Source organism: Hyla sarda, chromosome 6, assembly GCF_029499605.1.
Source record: "Hyla sarda isolate aHylSar1 chromosome 6, aHylSar1.hap1, whole genome shotgun sequence".
In the NCBI taxonomy this organism is placed as follows: domain Eukaryota; kingdom Metazoa; phylum Chordata; class Amphibia; order Anura; family Hylidae; genus Hyla; species Hyla sarda.
The window spans coordinates 161,734,953-161,758,414 of NC_079194.1; the positions used below are offsets into that span (position 1 = coordinate 161,734,953).

The window sequence follows — 23,462 nt, forward strand, 5'->3', positions numbered from 1 at the left end:
AAGCGAGACATGATGTCCCAGATGTGCTTAATCGGATTCAGGTCTGGGGAATGGGCGGGCCAGTCCATAACATCAATGCCTTCCTCTTGCAGGAACTGCTGACACACTCCAGCCACATGAGGTCTAGCATTGTCTTGCATTAGGAGAAACCCAGGGCGACCCACACCAGCATATGGTCTCACAAGGGGTCTGAGGATCTCCTCTCGGTACCTAATGGCAGTCAGGCTACCTTTGGCAAGCATAAGGAGGGCTGTGCGCCCCCCCCTCCCCCAAAGAAATAGTACCCCACAACATTACTGACCCACCCACCAAATCGGTCATGCTAGAGGATGTTGCAGGCAGCAGAATGTTCTCCATGGCATCTCCAGACTCTGTCACGTTTGTCACATGTGCTCAGCGTGAACCTGCTTTCATCTGTGAAGAGCACAGGGCGCCAGTGGTGAATTTGCCAATCTTGGTGTTCTCTGGCAAATGCCAGACCTCCTGTACGGTGTTGGGCTGTAAGAACAACCCCCAGCTGTGGACGTCTGGCCCTCATACCACCCTCATAGAGTCTGTTTCTGACCATTTGAATGGACACGTACATTTGTGGCCTGCTGGAGGTCATTTTGCAGGGCTCTGGCAGTGCTCCTCCTGCTTCTCCTTGCACAAAGGCAGAGGTAGCAGTCATGCTGCTGCGTTGTTGCCCTCCTATGGCCTCCTCCACGTCTCCTGATGTACTGGCCTGTCTCCTGGTACCGCCTCCATGCTCTGGACACTGCGCTGACACAGCAAACCTTCTGGCCACAGCTTGCATTGATGTGCCATCCTGGATGAGCTGCACTACCTGAGCCACTTGTGTGGTTGTAGACTCTGTCTCATTCTACTTCTAGAGTGAAAGCACCGCCAGCATTCAAAAGTTACCAAAACATCAGCCAGGAAGCATAGGAACTGAGAAGTAGTCTGTGGTTACCACCTTCAGAACAACTCCTTTATTGGGGGTGTCTTGCTAATTGCCTATAATTTCCACCTGTTGTCTGTTCCATTTTCACAACAGCATGTGAAATTGATTGTCAATCAGTGTTGCTACCTGAGTGGACAGTGTGATTTCACAGAAGTGTGATTGACTTGGAGTTACATTGTGTTGTTTCAGTGCTCCCTTTATTTTTTTTGAGCAGTAGTATATAAAACTCAGTGGCCCAGATTTATCAAACTGTTTGAGAGAAAAAGTGGAGGGATTTTCCAGCAGCAACCAATCACAGCTCAGGTTTTACTTTACCACTGCTCGTTAGCTGAGCTGTGATTGGTTGCTGTGGGGAAATCACTCACACAGTTTGATAAATCCCTCCCCCCATGTGTGTGTGTGTGTATGTTCCAGCATCAATTCCAAACGGCTAAAGATATTAACATGAAACTTGGTACACATGTTACTCATATGTCAACAACAAGCATAGGATAGGGTCAGGGGTTTTGTTTAACCAGTTGCCGACAAAGGACGAGCCGGCTCGTCCTGAGACGGCAAGCGGTGTATGATGCGGGCTCCCGACTCGAGCCCACGTCATACCGCGCGGCCCCCAGCCGATTCCTGTACCTGGGGTCCGGCGTTAATAGCCAACATGCGGCAATTGCCAGCTATTTACCTTTTAGATCGTCACTGTCAAAGTTGACAGTGGCGTCTAAAGGAACATTTAACGCTCCCTGGTGGTCCAGTGGGGTGGATCGCCCCCCGCAGCGCGGACGCGCCGGGGGGGGGGGGGGGGGATCCACTGCTGAGGTAGCCAGAGGGCTTACCTCTCCTTCACTGCCGGCTCCTGCGCTCTGAATGATAAAGCCTGGCAGGACCAGGCTTTATCAATCGAGCGCAAAGCACACAGATCAGTGTGGTTTTATGAAACCACAGTGATCTGTAGGAGGAATCTAATGGTTTCTCCTAAAAATCCCCTAACCTGTTAAGGACCCAGGGCGTACCTGTACGCCCTGAGTCCGCTCCCGATCTATAGCGGGTCGGGCCCGGCCTCTAACAACGGCCGGGACCCGCGGCTAATAGCGCGCGGCATTGATCGCGCTGCCGCGCGCTATTAACCCTTTAGGCGCGGCGTTCAAAGTTGAACGCCACATCTAAAATGAAAGTGAAATCATGCCGGTTAGCTCAGGGAGCTGTTCGGGATAGCCGCGGTGAAATTGCGGCATCCCGAACAGCTTACAGGACAGCTGGAGGGTCCCTACCTGCCTCCTCGCTGTCCAATCGCCGAATGACTGCACAGTGCCTGAGATCCAGGCATGAGCAGTCAAGCGGCAGAATCATCGATCACTGGTTTCCTGTGAGAAACCAGTGATCAATGTGAAAGATCAGTGTGTGCAGTGTTATAGGTCCCTATGGGAGCTTTAACACTGCAAAAAAAAAGTAAAAAAAAAAAAGTGAATACAGATTATTTAACCCCTCCCCTATTAAAAGTTTGAATCACCCCCTTTTTCCCATAAAAAAAAAAAAAAAACATTTTAAATAAAAATAAACATATGTGGTATCGCCGCGTGCGGAAATGTCCGAATTATAAAAATATATAATTAATTAAATTGCACGGTCAATGGCGTGTGCGCAAAAAAATTCCAAAGTCCAAAATAGTGCATTTTTGGTCACTTTTTATATCATGAAAAAATGAATAAAAAGTCCTAACAATGCAAAAATGGTACCGCTAAAAACTTCAGACCACGGCGCAAAAAATGTGCCCTCAGAAGATGACAATTTTAAACGTATAAATTTTCCTGCATGTAGTTTTGATTTTTATATGATACTGCATAACTTCTAAACAGCTGGAGATATTTTGATAATACTTTGTCACATGTTACTTGTATGTTCACTAAAAATATAGGATAGTTAATTTAACCCTTAACTACCCCCATTTGTGAGGGTCGGGGTTTTTGTTTAAAGTCTAATGCAAATTTATGGGAAATGTATGTTCCCACATAACTTCCGTACAGCTATAGATATTTTGCTAATACTTGGTCACATGTTACTTATATGTCAAATAAAAATATATAATACTTAAATTAACCCTAACCTACTCCCTTATGTGAAGGATGGGGTTTTGGAACTTCCGTTACAATACTCCACAAGCTCTGCATCTCCTGGTGAATGCGTCAGTCCAGCTGGCAAGCCACACTCTCCACGGATTACATGCCCCATCTTGCAAAGACATGCCCACCCTTTAAGCCACACCCTTTTATTTTCAGTTTACAATATCTTCATCACAACCCAGCCCCACCTGAGGACGGGATATGAGGATTAGAAATGGGGATTAGATATGAGGACAGGATATTGGGACGGGATATTACAATGGGATTTGAGGATGGGATATGAGTACGAGATATGGGGACAGGATATGGGGACGGGATATGAGGGCAGGATATGGGGACGGGATATGGAGTTGTGATATGAGTTCGGGATATTGGGAAAGGATATGAAGATGGGATATGAGTACAGGATATGAGGTTGTGATATGAGGTCGGGATATGGGGACAGGATATGAGGACGGGATAGGAGGACTGAATGTGAGGATGGGATGACAACAGGATTTGAGGATGGGATATGCAGACGGGGTATGAGGAAGGGATATGAGGAGGGGATTTGGAGTCAGGATTTGAGTAAGGAATATGGGGTCAGGATTTGAGGATAGCATTTGAGGACAAAAGCTTCCTCCTTTGTTGCTTTTCCTCCCCCATAAGGATTAGGTAGGAAAAACCCGCCGGGTACTCAGCTAAAAAATTAGCACAGCTAATTTCTTTCAAAAACAGCTCCGTGTCTGTCTTTAGGTTGGGTGTGGTTTTACAAATTGGCTCTGTTCACTTCAATGGAACAGAGCTGGAGAACCACACCCAACCTGGAGACAGACAAGGAGCTGTTTATGAAAGAAAGTAGCTCTGTTTTTTTTTTTTTTTTAATTCCTGGATAACCCCTTTAACAGTGTCTGAACATATACCAATAACCTAAAGCCTTAGCAATTGATTTGGGGAGGGGTCTACCATATGGTGACTTGGTGCTCACTGTATTGAACATGCTTCTAGTGAAGAATACAGCATACAATTGATCATGGCATAATTTATTTCCTGTTGATTTTCATCATAGACCCATACAAGTCTATGGGTAGTATATTATGGCTCCATGCAACCCACAGCCATAATACCCTTGTGTAACATGCCTAAATTGAGCTGTTATGTTTGGAAGGCAGCCCTCTGCTTGTCTTTTTGATATAATTGTTTTGCATTCAGCCTATGCTGGAGTTTCAAGGGTTAACTCTTTCCTAAAGCGTTTGGATACCTGACTTGTATATTTATGTGACTATTGTTAGAAATCACTAATTGGGTTTGATTAGCTCTAGTCATTAATATTCTGTCCATAATTTCACATGCTTCAATAAAAGACCCTAAAGTTGTATAGTGATTAGATTTCAGGAATATGTGTTTTGCAATTACCTTCCTCTTGATTTTGATATGCAGATTAAGGAATGGTGGTCTCATTTAAGGGGGAAAAAATTGCCCTTATTAACTCAGCAGCAGACTCTGAAGATTAGCGACAAAGCCGCCGTTTTGCTCTCTGTATATGTGTTTCAATCAAGTCTATGTGGGCAAATCAGATGTGATTAGTGGAAGTTCACCGTCATCCCATCTGAATGAATAATGTGTCACCTAACATTGAAAAAATGTGATTAATAGTTTATCAGTTAATTAAAAAGAGCGTTTTTTATTTTTGCTACTTTTTTTGAGAAATGTAGCGCAGGTATACTACATGTAATCATAAATGCTAATAATTTTTTTTGTAGCAAAATGCAATATATATTACAGCTGCCTGATATGTGGAGAGAAGTGAATGTTATTCCAGGAGTTCTATAGTAGTACTGTATATATTTGATTTTTAACCTATTTTTAGATTTTACATCCAAGGATTTTTGATAATACAAACATAAATGTTAAAATGAGTATTCTTTAATATAATAATTATTTTATTTAGTTACTTTGAGTATTAATGCTGGTGGTTACTATATTACTAAACATACTGTACCTCTGTGCACTTCTAATATAACAGTTTTTGTTCTATATTTATGCAGATTTTTTTTAAACTTTTTGTCTTTTTTTTTTTCGAGCTGTCTACAATGTGTTAGGCTACTTTTGTTTCTAGCGTTTTTTTTGTTTTTTTTTTGGAAAGCTGCCACTGCAGTTTATGAGCCAAAGTCAGAAGTGGATCCAGTATGAAGGAGAAGTGTAAGTCCTTCCATTATATTTGCCATTCCCTTCCAAATACACTACAGGCTTTGGCTAAAAAAAAAAAACACAGCAAAATACATGTCAATATACTATACGAAAAATTTACTTTAGACAGAAATGGCCCAAACCTTGTCTCTTAATTTTACTGCTGTAATATTTACAGCTGTAAAATTAAACTTTATGAGTATGATCACACACAGTTTTTGGTCTCCTCTTCATACCCATAAAAAGTCAGCATTTCTTTTGCTTAAAAAAAAATGTCTGTAAGTCGTTTCTGGGTTTCGGTCACATGTTGGTCATCAGCAATGGTGGTGGATCACCCGGAGTTTGAGAAGGTGGGCCGGGAGCCGGGGCTGAAGATCTGGAGGTTGGAGAAGTTTGATCTGGTGGCCGTGCCGCGCAATCAGTACGGATCGTTCTTCACCTGAGACGCTTACCTGGTCCTGAACACCATAAAGCAGCGCTCCAGCATCCTGCAGTATGACCTCCGATACTGACTGGGTGATGAGTGCACACAGAATGAGAGCGGATCGGCTGCCATCTTCCCAGTCCAGATGGACGATCACCTTGGCGGGAAACCCATCCAGAACCGCGAGGTCCAGGGCTACGAGTCACACACTTTCCTGGGATACTTTAAATCTGGCATCAAATACAAGGCAGGCGGCGTGGCCTCTGGATTCACCCACGTGGTCCCCAACGACGTGAATGTGGAGCGACTGCTGCAGGTGAAGGGGCTGCGCCTGGCGAGGGCCACAGAGGTGCCAGTGTCCTGGGCGAGCTTCAACCAGGCGACTGCTTCATCCTGGACCTGGGGGATGAGATCTACCAATGGTGCGGATCGAAGGCGAACAGATCATCTACACCTGGCAGGGTCTGGATTCTTCTAAGGATGAGATTACGGCGTTGGCCTTCCTGAGTGCCCAACTGGACGAGGAGCTGGGGGGCGGCCCGATGCAGGTCCGCGTGGTGCAGGGGAAGGAGCCGACCCATCTGCTCAGCTTGTTTGGGGGTAAACCTCTGATCTTGTACAAGGCCGGCACCTCCCGAGATGGCGTGCAGACCCCCGACGCCGACATCCGCCTCTTCCAGGTCTGGGCATCGTCCTCCGGCTTCAGCAGAGCAGTGGAGGTGGACGCCTCTGCCGCTAGTCTCAACTCCAATGATGCCTTCGTCCTGAAGATGCCGTCTGATTCCTTCCTGTGGGTGGGGCAGGGCGCCAGCGACCCCGAGAAGCAGGGAGCGTGCCAATTGTTACAGGTGCTCGGAGCCTCGGGCCCCCGAAATCGCAGAAGGAAGAGAAACCGATGACTTCTGGACCGCACTGGGTGGGAAAGCTCCATATCGTACGTCCTCCCAGCTGAAGGACAAGATGAACGCTCATCCCCCGCGCCTCTTCGCCTGCACCAACAAGACCGGCAGATTCATTATCGAGGAGGTTCCCTGTGAGATCACGCAGGATGATCTGGCAACTTATGATGTCATGCTCCTTGTTACGCCGAGCGCTCCGGGTCCCCGCTCCTCCCCGGAGCGCTCGCTTCTCTCTCGCTACCGCAGCGCTCCGGGCAGCTCCACTGACCCGGTGCGCTGCGATACCGTCTCCAGCCGGGATGCGATTCGCGATGCGGGTAGCGCCCGCTCGCGATGCGCATCCCGGCTCCCGAACCTGACTCGCTCTCCGTCTGTCCTGTCCCGGCGCGCGCGGCCCCGCTCCCTAGGGCGCGCGCGCGCCGGGTCTCTGCGATTTAAAGGGCCACTGCACCGCTGATTGGCGCAGTGGTTCCAATTAGTGTGTTCACCTGTGCACTCCCTATTTACACCTCACTTCCCCTTCACTCCCTCGCCGGATCTTGTTGCCATTGTGCCAGTGAAAGCGTTTCCTAGTGTGTTCCTAGCCTGTGTTCCAGACCTCCTGCCGTTGCCCCCGACTACGATCCTTGCTGCCTGCCCTGACCTTCTGCTACGTCCGACCTTGCTTCTGTCTACTCCCTTGTACCGCGCCTATCTTCAGCAGTCAGAGAGGTTGAGCCGTTGCTAGTGGATACGACCTGGTCACTACCGCCGCAGCAAGACCATCCCGCTTTGCGGCGGGCTCTGGTGAAAACCAGTAGTGACTTAGAACCGATCCACTAGCACGGTCCACGCCAATCCCTCTCTGGCACAGAGGATCCACTACCTGCCAGCCGGCATCGTGACAGTAGATCCGGCCATGGATCCCGCTGAAGTTCCTCTGCCAGTTGTCGCCGACCTCACCACGGTGGTCGCCCAGCAGTCACAACAGATAGCGCAACAAGGCCAACAGCTGTCTCAACTGACCGTGATGCTACAGCAGCTACTACCACAGCTTCAGCAATCATCTCCTCCGCCAGCTCCTGCACCTCCTCCGCAGCGAGTGGCCGCTTCTGGTCTACGACTATCCTTGCCGGATAAATTTGATGGGGACTCTAAATTCTGCCGTGGCTTTCTTTCCCAATGTTCCCTGCACTTGGAGATGATGTCGGACCAGTTCCCTACTGAAAGGTCTAAGGTGGCTTTCGTAGTCAGCCTTCTGTCTGGAAAAGCTCTGTCATGGGCCACACCGCTCTGGGACCGCAATGACCCCGTCACTGCCTCTGTACACTCCTTCTTCTCGGAAATTCGAAGTGTCTTTGAGGAACCTGCCCGAGCCTCTTCTGCTGAGACTGCCCTGTTGAACCTGGTCCAGGGTAATTCTTCCGTTGGCGAGTACGCCGTACAATTCCGTACTCTTGCTTCAGAATTATCCTGGAATAATGAGGCCCTCTGCGCGACCTTTAAAAAAGGCCTATCCAGCAACATTAAAGATGTTCTGGCCGCACGAGAAATCCCTGCTAACCTACATGAACTCATCCATCTTGCCACTCGCATTGACATGCGTTTTTCCGAAAGGCGTCAGGAGCTCCGCCAGGATATGGACTTTGTTCGCACAAGGCGTTTTTTCTCCCCGGCTCCTCTCTCCTCTGGTCCCCTGCAATCCGTTCCTGTGCCTCCCGCCGTGGAGGCTATGCAGGTCGACCGGTCTCGCCTGACACCTCAAGAGAGGACACGACGCCGCATGGAGAATCTCTGCTTGTACTGTGCCAGTACCGAACACTTCCTGAAGGATTGTCCTATCCGTCCTCCCCGCCTGGAAAGACGTACGCTGACTCCGCACAAAGGTGAGACAGTCCTTGATGTCTACTCTGCTTCTCCACGTCTTACTGTGCCTGTGCGGATATCTGCCTCTGCCTTCTCCTTCTCTACTATGGCCTTCTTGGATTCCGGATCTGCAGGAAATTTTATTTTGGCCGCTCTCGTCAACAGGTTCAACATCCCAGTGACCAGTCTCGCCAGACCCCTCTACATCAATTGTGTAAACAATGAAAGATTGGACTGTACCATACGTTACCGCACGGAGCCCCTTCTAATGTGCATCGGACCTCATCACGAGAGGATTGAATTTTTGGTCCTCCCCAATTGCACTTCCGAAATCCTCCTTGGACTACCCTGGCTTCAACTCCATTCCCCAACCCTGGATTGGTCCTCTGGGGAGATCAAGAGTTGGGGGCCCTCTTGTTTCAAGGACTGCCTAAAACCGGTTCCCAGTACCCCTTGCCGTGACTCTGTGGTTCCCCCTGTAACCGGTCTCCCTAAGGCCTATATGGACTTTGCGGATGTTTTTTGCAAAAAACAAGCTGAGACTCTACCTCCTCACAGGCCTTATGATTGTCCTATTGACCTCCTCCCGGGCACTACTCCACCCCGGGGCAGAATCTATCCTCTGTCCGCCCCAGAGACTCTTGCTATGTCGGAGTACATCCAGGAAAATTTAAAAAAAGACTTTATCCGTAAATCCTCCTCTCCTGCCGGAGCCGGATTTTTCTTTGTGTCCAAAAAAGATGGCTCTCTACGTCCTTGCATTGACTACCGCGGTCTTAATAAAATCACGGTAAAGAACCGCTACCCCCTACCTCTTATCTCTGAACTCTTTGATCGCCTCCAAGGTGCCCACATCTTTACCAAACTGGACTTAAGAGGTGCTTATAATCTCATCCGCATCAGAGAGGGGGATGAATGGAAAACGGCATTTAACACTAGAGATGGACACTTTGAGTATCTGGTCATGCCCGTTGGCCTGTGCAACGCCCCTGCCGTCTTCCAAGACTTTGTTAATGAAATTTTTCGTGATCTCTTATACTCCTGTGTTGTTGTATATCTGGACGATATCCTGATTTTTTCTGCCAATCTAGAAGAACACCGCCAGCATGTCCGTATGGTTCTTCAGAGACTTCGTGACAATCAACTTTATGCCAAGATAGAGAAATGTCTGTTTGAATGCCAATCTCTTCCTTTCCTAGGATACTTGGTCTCTGGCCAGGGACTACAAATGGATCCAGACAAACTCTCTGCCGTCTTAGATTGGCCACGCCCCTCCGGACTCCGTGCTATCCAACGTTTTTTGGGGTTCGCCAATTATTACAGGCAATTTATTCCACATTTTTCTACCGTTGTGGCCCCTATCGTGGCTTTAACCAAAAAAAATGCCAATCCCAAGTCTTGGCCTCCTCAAGCGGAAGACGCCTTCAAACGGCTCAAGTCTGCCTTTTCTTCGGCTCCCGTGCTCTCCAGACCTGACCCATCTAAACCCTTCCTATTGGAAGTTGATGCCTCCTCTGTAGGAGCTGGAGCGGTCCTTCTACAAAAAAATTCTTCCGGGCATGCTGTTACTTGTGGTTTTTTTTCTAGGACCTTCTCTCCGGCGGAGAGGAACTACTCCATCGGGGATCGAGAGCTTCTAGCCATTAAATTAGCACTTGAGGAATGGAGGCATCTGCTGGAGGGATCAAGATTTCCAGTTATTATTTACACCGATCACAAGAATCTCTCCTATCTCCAGTCTGCCCAACGGCTGAATCCTCGCCAGGCCAGGTGGTCTCTGTTCTTTGCCCGATTTAATTTTGAAATTCACTTTCGGCCTGCCGATAAGAACATTAGGGCCGATGCTCTCTCTCGTTCCTCGGATGCCTCGGAAGTTGAACTCTCTCCGCAACACATCATTCCTCCTGACTGCCTGATTTCCACTTCTCCAGCCTCCATCAGGCAAACTCCTCCAGGAAAGACCTTCGTCTCTCCACGCCAACGCCTCGGAATCCTCAAATGGGGTCACTCCTCCCATCTCGCAGGTCATGCAGGCATCAAGAAATCTGTGCAACTCATCTCTCGCTTCTATTGGTGGCCGACTCTGGAGACGGATGTCGTGGACTTTGTGCGAGCCTGCACTGTCTGTGCCCGGGATAAGACTCCTCGCCAGAAGCCCGCTGGTTTTCTTCATCCTCTGCCTGTCCCCGAACAGCCTTGGTCTCTGATTGGTATGGATTTTATTACAGACCTACCCCCATCCCGTGGCAACACTGTTGTTTGGGTGGTCGTTGATCGATTCTCCAAGATGGCACATTTCATCCCTCTTCCTGGTCTTCCTTCAGCGCCTCAGTTGGCTAAACAATTTTTTGTACACATTTTTCGTCTTCACGGGTTGCCCACACAGATAGTCTCGGATAGAGGCGTCCAATTCGTGTCAAAATTCTGGAGGGCTCTCTGTAAACAACTCAAGATTAAATTAAACTTTTCCTCTGCATATCATCCTCAATCCAATGGACAAGTAGAAAGAATTAACCAGGTCTTGGGTGATTATTTACAACATTTTGTTTCCTCCCGCCAGGATGATTGGGCAGATCTTCTACCATGGGCCGAATTCTCGTATAACTTTAGAGTCTCTGAATCTTCCTCCAAATCCCCATTTTTCGTGGTGTACGGCCGTCACCCTCTTCCCCCCCTCCCTACTCCCTTGCCCTCTGGTTTGCCCGCTGTAGATGAAGTGACTCGTGATCTTTCCACCATATGGAAAGAGACCCAAGATTCTCTTTTACAGGCTTCATCTCGCATGAAAAAGTTTGCCGATAAGAAAAGAAGAGCTCCCCCCATTTTTGCTCCAGGAGACAAGGTATGGCTCTCCGCTAAATATGTCCGCTTTCGTGTCCCCAGTTACAAACTGGGTCCACGCTATCTTGGTCCTTTCAAAGTCTTGTGCCAAATTAATCCTGTCTCTTACAAACTTCTTCTTCCTCCTTCTCTCCGTATTCCTAATGCCTTTCATGTCTCTCTTCTTAAACCACTCATCATCAACCGTTTCTCTCCCAAATTAGTTTCTCCCACTCCTGTCTCCGGTTCTTCTGACGTCTTCTCAGTGAAAGAGATACTGGCCTCCAAGATGGTCAGAGGAAAAAGGTTCTTTTTGGTGGATTGGGAGGGCTGTGGACCTGAAGAGAGATCCTGGGAACCTGAGGACAACATCCTAGACAAAAGTCTGCTCCTCAGGTTCTCAGGCTCTAAGAAGAGGGGGAGACCCAAGGGGGGGGGTACTGTTACGCCGAGCGCTCCGGGTCCCCGCTCCTCCCCGGAGCGCTCGCTTCTCTCTCGCTACCGCAGCGCTCCGGGCAGCTCCACTGACCCGGTGCGCTGCGATACCGTCTCCAGCCGGGATGCGATTCGCGATGCGGGTAGCGCCCGCTCGCGATGCGCATCCCGGCTCCCGTACCTGACTCGCTCTCCGTCTGTCCTGTCCCGGCGCGCGCGGCCCCGCTCCCTAGGGCGCGCGCGCGCCGGGTCTCTGCGATTTAAAGGGCCACTGCGCCGCTGATTGGCGCAGTGGTTCCAATTAGTGTGTTCACCTGTGCACTCCCTATTTACACCTCACTTCCCCTTCACTCCCTCGCCGGATCTTGTTGCCATTGTGCCAGTGAAAGCGTTTCCTAGTGTGTTCCTAGCCTGTGTTCCAGACCTCCTGCCGTTGCCCCCGACTACGATCCTTGCTGCCTGCCCTGACCTTCTGCTACGTCCGACCTTGCTTCTGTCTACTCCCTTGTACCGCGCCTATCTTCAGCAGTCAGAGAGGTTGAGCCGTTGCTAGTGGATACGACCTGGTCACTACCGCCGTAGCAAGACCATCCCGCTTTGCGGCGGGCTCTGGTGAAAACCAGTAGTGACTTAGAACCGATCCACTAGCACGGTCCACGCCAATCCCTCTCTGGCACAGAGGATCCACTACCTGCCAGCCGGCATCGTGACACTCCTGGACACCTGGGATTAGGTCTTCGTCTGGATCGGAAATGAAGCTCAAGAGGAAGAGAAGAAAGAAGCGCTGACCTCAGCTGCTACTTACATTCAGACGAACCCTGCAAGCAGAGACAAGCGGACCCCCATCGCTGTCATCAAGCAGGGATTCGAGCCCCCGACTTTCACCGGATGGTTCCTGGGCTGGGACAATGACTTCTGGGTGGTGGATCCTCTGGAGAAGTCGCTGGCGGAGCTGAGCATGTGATGTGTGACGTGCTGTCGGCAAGTAATGTGCCTTCACTGCCTAGGAGCCCCCCCCCCCCCCCCCCAGTGCAATAACCAAAAGGTTCTAAGTACGACCATAATATATTTGGGATATTTAAAAGTAATAAGAGCTTCGTTTGGATAAAAAAATAATAATAATGGCTGTTAACAGCTGTTTTTCAGTTTGAACTCAATAACCAGAAAATAGGAGGCTGTTCGGCCATTGTTTATACTGTAAAACTGACAGAAAATTGAGTTTGCGGAACAAAAGGCAGAGAAAAAATGTTTGCAAACTTAGCCTACACATGAACTGGCTAAGTTTGGGACTGCTGTTTTTTTTTGATATTTTTTGTTGCATATAAAGGTGATTTTCAATAAAAGTTAATAGCTAAGTCATACCAAGTATTTCTATGGACCTTATGAAAATGATATTCTTCAGGTTCTGCTTCTACAGTGTCCTGGTACCTGTGTCCCAGCTAAAATATATGTAAAGTTGTCGTATGGCTGAGAAAACACTTCCCTAAGTGTATAAATCTGTAAATGAGATATTATAAGTTTGCCTGAATAACTGTATTACATTGCCATTACAGAGGAAAACTTTCTGCTGCCTTAAAATATAATGATCAGTAATATTACCTCCTGAGCAAAGAGGAGGGGAGGGGGAAGCAGGGACAGTAGCTCTTTGCCTTTAGAGAGTGTGACGGGACGTCACAGCTACAAGGGAAACAGCTCAGCTGATTATGGAAGATCTGTGCAATATTTCTTATAACATTATATTAGTAAGTCGCTTTATAATACTTTTTGACACCATACACAGGTCATCTCTTTCGCCTGACAACCTCTTTCAATTCTAACAAGTTCAGTACAAGAAATCTAACAAATGCAAACATGCAGTCTAAAACCACATTGTTACCAGTTACAACAAAAACCGTATGTAGTTTTTAATTGCATCAAAACTGCAAATGCATGGCTTTTGCACTGTGAAACTGTACCCTTAGGGTACGTTCACACGAGCGGATCCCCAGCGCGCATTACACTGTGGATCCACCACTCTATGCTGCCTTTACAGGTGCCTACTCGGAGCGGCAATCCGCCGCTACAAGCAGACACCCTGCGATGTGCGAGTTGATGTGCGAATGCGCAGTATACTCGCACCTCTCGGCCTAGCTCATAGAGCTGGGGGAGCAGCTGCGATCTGTGCGAGTACACTGAGCATGCTTCAGTGTGTCTGCTAGTAGCGGCATATTGCCACTCCGAGCAGGCACATGTAAAGGCAGCATACAGCGTTCCTTCAGCGGTGGATACGCAGCATGATACACACTGGGGATCCGCTCGTGTGAATGTACCCTTATACAGTATTAAAACTAATACTATTTAATACAATTCCTTTCAAATGATTGCATGACATTAGAAAACATTTTTGCTTTCTTCAGAAAAAGAACCACTCTTCTACTACGTCTAAAGAGAAAGAAAAAAAATACTCTCTGGTTTCTTAAATTCAGGCTCAGTCTAATAATCTTGTTAGGAGTGCATGCCCCAAGCTGAACATGCATTTTACTGAAGATAAATCATTCTGCATTTCCTTTTAGTAAAAATGATCCTTTTATTCATAACAAAATCGACCCACTAGCAGTGCCATAAAAGTCTTAGGCCGTATGCATAGAGGAAACATGTCCTCCAGATCAAAATCCTAGACTACAGAACGTAGTCTGGCACTACCAAATAGAATGCACAAATAAAATGTAATACAAAAATGAAAATTCGGGCGTTGGGGAGAAATTAAAAAGACAGTGACCAAAAATGTATTCTCTGGTCTAAAAAGCTGTAGTGCTCCAAGTTGTGCCAAGGCGACTTTATCATATTGGATTTGCACAAGAAGTTCAGTAAAGTTGCTAAAGATGCTTCACTGAATCCTAGTATCTAAAGGTCTCATTCCTGCACTTTGTATTATGGGAACAACTAACTTGACAAAAGATAGTATAGTTCAGAGTATATTGGGTTCAGTAGTTGAAGAACTACTACTCCCAGCTAGCCTACAGCACAACACTCACCATTCTCTGTAGTTAACACAAGAGCTACGTTTTCATTTCTTTCTTGTTAGATTGTGAGGGCAGGTATCCTTGCCTTCCTCTTCCCCTCCTAGGGGCTACAACAGGGGTTAAGGCTGACATTAGTCTGTCTTACATTTAGTCTCTTCGGTTGAGGTAATATTTTGCACATTCAACGCCAGGGGTTTCTTTCCCTAATCAAACTTGAGTAACATTCGCATCCAGGATTTTTCAGGCTTTGGCACGGTTTGCTGAGGGCTCTAGTATAATCTTCGAAGGTGATTTCAACCTGGTCTTTGACCCAGCATTGGGTTTAACAGCAGGTAGGTCTTCCATTACTTCCAGCCATATGTACGCTTAAAAAAGCATTATGATAAGTCAAGCTAGGGAGAATCTTACATCTGGGGCTCAGGGATTTTAGTTACCACCCAATGGCTCATAATAGTTATGTTCACCTTGACTATTTGGTAGTCTCTCACAGGCATCTAGACTTATCTCCTGGAACATCTATAAACATTTTCTTAAGGGCTGATGAGACAGGGCTGCCCCCTTTCCTCCTTCCTATATATCTTTGTGATGACGGCACTTACAATTGCTCTAATTTATTCTATTAGGAGAGTGAAGGTTGGTCAATAGAGCATGATCTCTTATTATTTAGACCACTCTCTCCTGCCACAAACTCACTCATCCATAGGTGTCACAAATTTAGCTCTTTCCTGGATACCCTCATACCTCACCAACTGCACATTTAGTGTCCCCCTCTCACACGCTACCTTACCACCTTGCCCTCTTTGTTGGAATCCAGCAATGCTCTATCCTGGGTCCTCTACTCTTCTCCATCTATACTCTTGACCTGGGACAGTATTATAGCATCTCATGGCTTCAAGTACCACTTCTACGCCAATGACACTCGCTACCCAGACCCATCCGGCTCTCACCCACCATCAAGACCTTCAAAAACATCCTGAAGACCCATCTCTATGACCAATAATAACCTTTCAGCCACTGCACTGGGAACAACTACTTTCCTAATAGATGGGCAGCTCCATCCCTCCCTTAGATTGTCACCCCTTGGCGACAAGGCCTTCTCTCCCTCTATATCAGTCTGCAATGTACTCTTTATCACATTCACCATACTTGTGTTAGTATTGCAACCCCTATGATGTTTACAGCACCCTGAAATCAAGGGTGCTATATAAAAAAAATACTGCCATATTTGGTCAACCTTTTCTTATAAATGAAGTTGTTTTAAATTTGGGCCCTAAGGGTTGCAATGGCAAAATGTAGTTCATATATGACCATATGGCAGGGGCTCAGCTCCCATTTTCTCTTTGGCAGTGGCCTGGTATCAGTTTTCTCTTTGGCAGCGGTCTGGTCTCAGTTTTCTCTTTGACAGCGGCCTGGTCTCCGTTTTCTCTTTGGCAGTGGCCTGGTCTCAGTTTTCTCTTTGGCAGCGGTCTGGTCTCCGTTTTCTCTTTGACAGCCGCCTGGTCTCCGTTTTCTCTTTGGCAGCGGCCTGGTCTCCATTTTCTCTTTGGCAGCGGCCTGGTCTCAGTTTTCTCTTTGGCAGCGGCCTGGTCTCAGTTTTCTCTTTGGTTATGGCCTGTGTCAGATGAGTCAGATGATCTCCCAGTGTACATCACCTTGCCTGGATTGGCCTATTAGTTTTATTACATGAGTTTGAAAAGTCCAGGAAGGTCAGTAACTTTAAGGTTAACTTTAAAGTTGCCTGCCCTTTTAGATGGCAACACTTGCACATTAAATATTTGGAAGCTCATATGCCTGCAGACTTAGGGGTACTCCAGTGAAAAAAAAAATGTTTTTAAATCAACTGGTGCCAGGACGTTAAACAGATTTGTAAATTACTTCTATTAAAAAAATCTTAATCCTTCCAGTACTGATCAGCTGTTGTATGCTCCACATGAAGTTATTTTCTTTTTAAATCTCTTTTCTGTTTGACCACAGTGCTCTCTGCTGACACCTCTGTCTGTCTCAGGAACTGTCAAGAGAAGGAGCAAATCCCCATAGCAAACCTATGCTGCTCTGGACAGTTCCTGAGACGGACAGACAGGTGTCAGCAGAGAGCACTGTGGTTAGACAGAAAAAACTTTTAAAAAGAAAAGAACTTCCTCTCTAGTATACAACAGCTGATAAGTACTGGAAGGATTAAGATTTTTAAATAGAAGTCATTTACAAATCTTTTTAACGTTCTGGCACCAGTTGATAAAAAAAAATGTTTTTTACACCAGAGTACCCCTTTAAATCAAGTAATTTATTTCCTTTACAAACCTCTGGTCATCTCAATAGTTGATGACCCTACTAGGTTTAAAGGCCTGCCCCTTTCTTGGTTTGTCAGGATTAAATAGGAACGTACATTTTTCTCTATGGCTGAGGTCTAAAAACAAATCATACTCACCTCCCTTGATCCCCCACGGCTCCCAGTCAGACTTTATCCAGTCACTGTTTCTGAGATAACCCATCTTAGAAGAACCAGCCCCCTCAGCCAATCACTGATTGAGAGAGGACACTGATGTGATCAGTTATTGGCTTAGTGGGGCAGTTCCTGAGGGGACAACACATTGCAGAAACAAGAAAGCAGAGGTAACGTATGGGGATAGGGAGCCATGTCAATTGAATCTGGAGGAAATGGGGGAGAGTGAGTACCACTTTATTTTTATAGCCCCTCCTATTTTTTTCCCCTTACAATGCCTTTATGTATGTTCTGGATGATTTATCTTCTGTAATGCCACAGTGCCCAGCCACCTTGCTTCCTCTTGTGCTATATGACATGTTTCTATGTACTACTCTCCTTGGCAATGGTTTCCAGGTACTAACAAGTTTTAAAGTAAATAGTAACATTGTATTTGTGTATTTGCCTTGCGGACCTCCTATCCCTGTAGTGACCATGAGTGCTTAAAAAACAGCGCTGTTATACATGAAAACTATAGAAATTCTCATTTTATACCCATAATGTACATTATCGCTTGTTACCATGGGCAACACTGCAATTATTATATCTCCTTGCTTTTAAGCATGACTCTACCAATTCTGCCGGAGCATGAAGAAGGGCACATAATGTCCATAAATGCATGTAAATACTGTACGAATGACCCCCCAGTCACCTCACATTAAGATCTGCTCATGTTACTGGATTGCAGTTGCTCTGGTTTAAGTTCCCTCCCTCTCAACCTCACACTGAGTTAATATATGTTAATTCACACAAGAGAAAACAGCTGTAATTACAGGATCCCTGTCTACTAAATATGGGAAGCGTGGATCACGGGTTCATTACAAGCAGCGGCCTGACTGTGTATACATGAACCTTATTACAAGTAATCTATTATGGCAGAAAGAATTCATTCGCTATCGAGGTCTGCCGAAGCCTCCAGTCCCTGGACACCTGCCCCAATTTAAAAGTAAAGTTTGGTATCCTATACATAAAGGGGTTGTCTCCTTTATGCCCTATTAACCCCTTCAGGACGGAGCCCATTTTGGCCTTAAGGACCGGAGCGTTTTTTGCACATCTGACCACTGTCACTTTAAACATTAATAACTCTGGAATGCTTTTAGTTATCATTCTGATTCCGAGATTGTTTTTTCGTGACATATTCTACTTTAACATAGTGGTAAATTTTTGTCGATACTTGCATCCTTTCTTGGTGAAAAATCCATAAATTTGATGAAAAATTAGAAAATTTAGCATTTTTCTAACTTTGAAGCTCTCTACTTGTAAGGAAAATGGATATTACGAATACATTTTTTTTGGTTCACATATACAATATGTCTACTTTATGTTTGCATCATAAAATTGACGTGTTTTTACTTTTGGAAGACACCAGAGGGCTTCAAAGTTCAGCAGCAATTTTCCGATTTTTCACAAAATTTTCAAACTCAGTATTTTTCAGGGACCAGTTCAGGTTTGAAGTGGATTTGAAGGGTCTTCATATTAGAAATACCCCATAAATGACCCCATTATAAAAACTACACCCCCCAAAGTATTCAAAATGACATTCAGTCAGCGTTTTAACCCTTTAGGTGTTTCACACGAATAGCAGCAAAGTGAAGGAGAAAATTCACAATCTTCATTTTTTATACTCACATGTTCTTGTAGACCCAATTTTTGAATTTTTACAAGGGGTAAAAGGACAACATTTTTACTTGTATTTGTAGCCCAATTTCTCTCGAGTAAGCACATACCTCATATGTCTATGTAAAGTGTTCGGCGGGCGCAGTAGAGGGCTCAGAAGGGAAGGAGCGACAAGGGGATTTTGGAGAGTACGTTTTTCTGAAATGGTTTTTGGGGGGGCATGTTACCTTTAGGAAGCCCTTATGGTGCCAGAACAGCAAAAAAAAAACACATGGCATACCATTTTGGAAACTAGACCCCTCGGGGAATGTAACATGGGATAAAGTGAACCTTAATACCCCACAGGTGTTTCACGACTTTTGCAAATGTAAAAAAAAAAAAAAAAAATTTTACCTAAAATGCTTGTTTTCCCCCAAAAATTTTATTTTTAAAAAGGGTAATAGCAGAAAATACCCCTAAAAATTTGAAGCCCAATTTCTCCCGATTCAGAAAACACCCCATATGGGGGTGAAAAGTGCTCTGCTGGCGCACTACAGGTCTCGGAAGAGAAGGAGTCACATTTGGCTTTTTGAACGCAAATTTTTCTCTGGGGGCATGCCGCATTTAGGAAGCCCCTATGGTGCCAGAACAGCAAAAAAAAAACACATGGCATACCATTTTGGAAACTAGACCCCTCGGGGAATGTAACAAGGGGTTAAGTGAACCTTTATACCCCACAGGTGTTTCACGACTTTTGCATATGTAAAAAAAATTTTTTTTTTTTACCTAAAATACTTGGTTTCCCAAAAATTTTACATTTTTAAAAAGGGTAAAAGCAGAAAATACCCCCCAAAATTTGTAACACAATTTCTCCCGAGTACGGCGATACCCCATATGTGGCCCTAAACTGTTGCCTTGAAATACGACAGGGCTCCAAAGTGAGAGCGCCGTGCGCATTTGAGGCCTAAATTAGGGACTTGCATAGGGGCGGACATTGGGAATCACTGGCGTAGAATACCCCTAACAGGGTGCCTCCAGCTGTTGCAAAACTCCCAGCATGCCTGGACAGTCAACGGCTGTCCGACAATACTGGGAGTTGTTTTGCAACAGCTGGAGGCTCCGTTCTGGAAACAGTGGCGTACCAGACGTTTTTCATTTTTATTGGGGAGGGGAGGGGGGCTGTGTAGGGGTATGTGTATATGTAGTGTTTTTTACTTTTTATTTTATTTTTTGTGTTAGTGTAGTGTAGTGTTTTTAGGGTACAGTCGCACAGGCGGGGGTTCACAGTAGTTTCTCAATGGCAATTTGAGCTGCAGCAGAAAGTTTGCGGCAGCTCAAATTTGCAGCCAGATACTTACTGTAATCCTCCGCCCATGTGAGTGTACCCTGTACGTTCACATTGGGGGGGGGACATCCAGCTGTTGCATAACTACAACTCCCAGCATGCCCGTTGGCTGTCGGTGACTGCTGAGAGTTGCAGTTTTGCAACAGCTGGAGGCACACTGGTTATGTATCACTGAGTTTGTGACCTAACTCAGTGTTTCACAACCAGTGTGCCTCCAGCTGTTGCAAAACTACAACTCCCAGCATGTACGGTGCATGGTGTACGGTGACTGCTGAGAGTTGTAGTTTGCAATAGCTGGAGGCACACCGGTCGTGAAACACTGAGTTAGGTAAAAAAAAACTCTGAGTTTCACAACCAGTGTGCCTTCAGCTGTTGCAAAACTACAACTCTCAGCAGTCACCGACAGCCAACGGGCATGCTGGGAGTTGTAGTTATGCAACCAGCAGATGCACCACTACGACTCCCAGCATGCACTTTAGCTGTTTGTGCAAGCTGGGAGTTGTAGTTAGACAACAGCTGAAGGTACACTTTTCCATAGAAAGAATGTGCCTCCAGCTGTTGCAAAACCATAAGTCCCAGCATGCCCATAAGGGAATGCTGGGAGTTGTGGTGGTCTGCCTCCTGCTGTTGCATAACTACAGCTCCCAGCATGCCCTTTTTGCATGCTGGGAGCTGTTGCTAAGCAACAGCAGGAGGCTGTCACTCACCTCCAACGATCCAGACGCTGCAGGTCAGTCCCGCCGCCGCAGCTGCTCCTGGGGCCCCGATCCCAACAGGGGCGCCGGGGATCGGGGTCCCCAGCACCCGGGGTGCACGTCCCGCACCCGCTCACATCCTCCAGAAGAGGGGCGGAGCGGGTGCGGGAGGGACACCCGCAGCAGGTGCCCTGATTGGTCGGCCGGTAATCCGGCCGACGAATCAGGCGATCGTGAGGTGGCACCAGTGCCACCTCACCCCTGCAGGCTCTGGCTGTTCGGGGCCGTCAGAGACGGCCCCGAACAGCCAGTAATTCCGGGTCACCGGGTCACTGGAGACCCGATTGACCCGGAATCGCCGCAGATCGCTGGACTGAATTGTCCAGCGATCTGCGGCGATCGCCGACATGGGGGGGCATAATGACCCCCCTGGGCGATATGCCGGGATGCCTGCTGAACGATTTCAGCAGGCATCCGGCTCCGGTCCCCAACCGGCTAGCGGTGGGGGCCGGAATTCCCACGGGCGTATGGATACGCCCTCGGTCCTTAAGGACTCGGGATTCAGGGCGTATCCATACGCCCTATGTCCTGAAGAGGTTAAAGGAGTACTCCAGTAGAAAACCAACTCAAATCAACTGGTTCCAGAAAGTTATACAGATTTGTAAATTACTTCTAGTAAAAAAAAATTTAACCCTTCCAGTACTTATCAGCTGTTGTATGCTTCAGAGGAAGTTGAGTTGTTCTTTTCTGTCTGACCACAGTGCTCTCTGCTGACACCTCTGTCCGTGTCAGGAACTGTACAGAATGGAAGAGGTTTGCTATGGAGATTTGCTCCTACTCTGGACAGTTCCTGACACAGACAGAGGCGTCAGCAGAGAGCACTGTGGTCAGATAGAAATAACTCTGTAGTATAGAGCAGCTGATAAGTACAATTTTTTAATAGAAGTAATTTACAAATCTGTTAAACTTTCTGGAGCCAGTTGACATGAAAAAAAAATTTTTTTTTTCACCGGAGTACCCCTTTTAAAACACCTGTAGCTTATAAAGGGTGGGGGAATAAGCATTCACTTAGACAGTGGAAACACCAAATAAATCTTTTCATCAACGTCCGTGTAGATTTCGAACATTTCTTTCAAATGATCATATCATAGTTAAAGGGGTTATCCAGGAAAAACTACTTTTATATATATATATCAACTGGCTCCAGAAAGTTGAACAGATTTGTAAATTACTTCTATTAAAAAATCGTAATCCTTTTAGTACTTATGAGCTGCTGAAGTTGGCTTGTCCTTTTCTGTCTAAGTGCTCTCTGATGACTCCTGTCTCGGGAACTGTCCAGAGAAGAAGCAAATCCCCATAGCAAACCTATTCTACTCTGTGCAGTTCCCGAGACAAGCAACGATGTCAGCAGAGAGCACTGTTCCAGACAGAAAAGAACAACTCAACTTCAGCACCTGATAATTATTGGAAGGATTAAGATTTTTAATAGAAGTGATTTACAAATCTGTTTCTGGAGCCAGTTGATATATAAAAAAAAGGTTTTTCCTGGAATACCCCTTTAAATCTAAGAGTAACCCACACAAGGGCCAATGTGGACTACCCATTTTACAAAAGCCTCCTTGCAGAGGTTAAATCAGAATACAGGGAAGCATTTCAGTATTTCAGCAGGAAGGAGTTCAGTTTTTTTGCCTAATTCAAGTCAGAATGTAGTTGAAAGGTTTTTTATGTCAAAACATGAATTGCATACTCTCAAGGGTGGGATATCTGCACAACGAACTAGTTCTTCAGTTTTACGGTGGTGGCACATAGAGGGTACGGGGACAGGCAGTGGTCACCAAATGTTCTAAATTTCCTGCAATGCAAGCATTGTAAAGGACTTGTGATGAAAACCTCCAACTCCAAAGGGGTTTCCTATTTCCATTGAGGTTCCTTGCAAGGCATTTACAATGTCTGGGCAAACTCAGGCCCCTTTCACACTATAAAGTTGTTCTGTTAAAAGATCCATTACAAACATCCGTTAGAAAAGCCGTTAAATGGCTGTTACACAATCCCATTTACGTTTATGGGATTTTTTTATTATCCGTTAGGAACCATTATAACCCGTCATGAATAACAAACGTTAGTTGTGGCGGAAGAAATAACGGCACATGCGCTAATTTTTCTTCCGTCACAAGAAACGGGTAAATTAACGGCCGTTATATTTAACATTGAAGTCTATGGCAAACGGATGAGCCTTTATGTCATCCGTTTGTACCTGGTTTATAATATCTGTTATTACTTCTGAGCATGCTCAGAAGAGGTGACATCAGCAAACTCCTACAGTGCTGAGGGACTTGTTTCCATGGTGGGAGTAGTAATTCCCCGGCTGTGGGAGTCTGCTGGTGGCTGGGGAGGCAACATTAGTGTTTGTACTACAACCCCCATCATGGAACAGACTCTGTTCCATGATGGGGGTTGTAGTACAGGGACTGGGATTGATCGAACCGGGTCTCATTTTTGAGACCCCATGCGATTAGAAGTTATTAAACAGGGGAGCGGGCGGCATGCGCCACTCCCCTGTGATGTACGATGTATTTTACTTTCATTTTTAAATTCCCCGCCAGGAGCCCTGAAGGGCCAGTACTAGGAGCCATTCAGGGCTCTCAGCGGGGTTTTCAAATCGAAGTGCTGCGGTGTGGAAATATATATAGAATCGCTGG

General features: G+C 46.4%; 1 pseudogene; it reads left to right on the forward strand.

Annotated features, from left to right (window-relative positions):
- The first annotated feature begins 5,528 nt into the window (after window positions 1-5,528).
- On the forward strand, window positions 5,529-12,610 carry LOC130276388 (gelsolin-like; annotated as a pseudogene).
- The last annotated feature ends 10,852 nt before the right edge of the window (window positions 12,611-23,462 follow it).